The 1,987-nt window shown below is 60.1% G+C and overlaps 1 protein-coding gene across 1 annotated transcript in view; it reads left to right on the top strand.

Moving 5' to 3' along the window:
• The first annotated feature begins 1,531 nt into the window (after window positions 1-1,531).
• CDHR2 (cadherin-related family member 2) overlaps window positions 1,532-1,987 on the top strand; it is a 54,718-nt gene continuing 54,262 nt past the window's right edge. The window contains exon 1 of the mRNA XM_011989999.1: window positions 1,532-1,787. The gene's annotated coding sequence lies outside the window, so the exon portion shown is untranslated. The remainder of the gene's footprint in view (window positions 1,788-1,987) is intronic.

Here is a 1,987-nt window from a genome sequence, read left to right as displayed (position 1 = left end):
GACATGGCCTGCACACCTACAGTGCCAGCCGTGTTCTCCTCACACCCCAAGCCCTCGAAGGCAGGTGTTGTTTACTTTCATCTCACAGAGAGGAAAGCGGTTCAGAGCCATGGAGGGGCCAACCCTCACCACAGAGCCCAGAAGTGTGAAACCTCAGATGGAAGTGGCCCATCCGCTCCGGCATCTGCTGTGAGGTTCCATGGGGGAAATGGGGGTCCTAGAGTCTTCCACAAGCTCTGGGCAAGTCCTATCCTGATCCTCTCCTCATCATGATCTAAGAGCTGGCCACCAGCATTGGCCCCATTTTACAGATGAGGTGAGAGGTGACAGGACTCACCCAGTGTCATGCAGCCACCAAGAGGCAAACCTGGGATCCCACTCTAATCTCACATTGTGTGGTTTGTGCAATAGGAATGCCAACACAGAGGCCCCCGTGGTTGCTGAAGAACCAAATGCAGATGTCCCCAGGGAAAGGGGAGAACACAGAGGCTCAGGGACTAGTGGATGGCTCCAGATCAGGGTGCACAGGAGCCTGAGAGGGATCCAAAGTTTGATCCTTCCAGCGCAAAGCACTAGATGCCACATTCCGGCTTCCTCCCCCAGGCCTCCTCTGCAGAGGGGAGGGGCTTGGGCAGGCTGAGGCAGGAAGAGGACATGGCCATGTTTCCTGATGGGGCCCTGCCCGACCAGGGTTCTCACCTACCCCAGAGCCTGGACAACTGGCTGCACCTCTCCCTCAGAGTCAGAAAGTACCCCATTTCTTTCTTCCAAGGCCCCTCAAACCTCCCTCCAAAGAGGCAGGGCCCAGTCACCTTCCCAGGATGGAGCTGGCAGGACACAGAGACTGGGGTACCAGCCAGGGACACAGCACAGCCTGGCAGAGCCAGCTCAGGGCTCACACCTCCCAGATACCAGAGCATCAGATCAGGGTCCAGAGCCTCACACACCAGGGAGAGAGTAGACAAGGCCCTGCTAAGTCCTCTCCACTCAGGGCTGGCCTCAACACCCCTGGGCCCCGAGTTCTGGCTCCCTTGAGTGGCTGTGCAGATGGCGGCCAGGGCAGGCCGTCTGGAGAGATGCTCCAAGTCTGGGGCTCTGGCCCTCAGCGCTCGGGCTCCAGTTTTGAGACCTTGGGTAAGTTCTATGGCTCCTCTCCTCCTCAGTCTCTAGTCTGTAAAGTCGGGTGATCGATAATAACTAGGCCACTGGGGGAAAGGCCTACATTGAGGGGTGAGACAGAGCCCCTGAGGCCAGCCCGTCCTGCCTCTGCTTAGCCTGTGACCTTGGGGAAGTCAGTCAAGTCTGTGAGGCTGTTTGTCCAGGTGTGAAGCGGGGTGAAAGCATCCTCCTCGGTGGGTCAACAGAGGTTCTGTGTGTGTGTGCCGGTGGGTTGTACCTGCCGACTTTTGGGGTCTGGGTCTGCATTTGGAGGTGTGCGCTGTGTGGGTGTGGCGTGGGGGCGTTCCCCTTTCTGACTCCTCCTCCCCACCCCGCAGCTCTCACTACTGGAACCCCCAGATTCTGCAAAGGGGGCAGGAACCGTCACCGCATTGTTCAATGATGAAAACCGAGGGCTGCAGGAGTGCGGTCCCTGGAAGACCCAGGAAGACGAGTCTTCCCGAATCCCCCACTGTCCCTCCATCTCACTCGTCCTCCTCCCCCTACTTCCCAGCCCCCCGCACCAGCTCGACTCGAGCTTAGTGGCTTTCAGGCAACGGAAGCTGTGTGACCTTGGGCAAGACACGGACCCTCTCCGGACCCCGCGGCGTTCCGACATCCAGAATGCAGTAAGGACGGCGCTGGAGTGCAGCGGTCTGTTCCCCGGACCTGCAGCCGCTCCAGGGCAGGGCTCTGGCCGCTCTGGCTCCCCGGCGGCTGGCACAGGGGGCGTCGGGGAAATGTCTAGGACGGACATGTCGAGGCCAAAGAACTGCAGCGTCTCCGGCTCGCGGTCCGTGACCCGCCGGAGGTGGCGGTCGGGACGTGC

The sequence above is a fragment of the Mandrillus leucophaeus genome, unplaced genomic scaffold, assembly GCF_000951045.1.
Source record: "Mandrillus leucophaeus isolate KB7577 unplaced genomic scaffold, Mleu.le_1.0 Scaffold366, whole genome shotgun sequence".
NCBI lineage: Eukaryota > Metazoa > Chordata > Mammalia > Primates > Cercopithecidae > Mandrillus > Mandrillus leucophaeus.
This window is presented reverse-complemented; position numbering and strand designations above follow the sequence as displayed.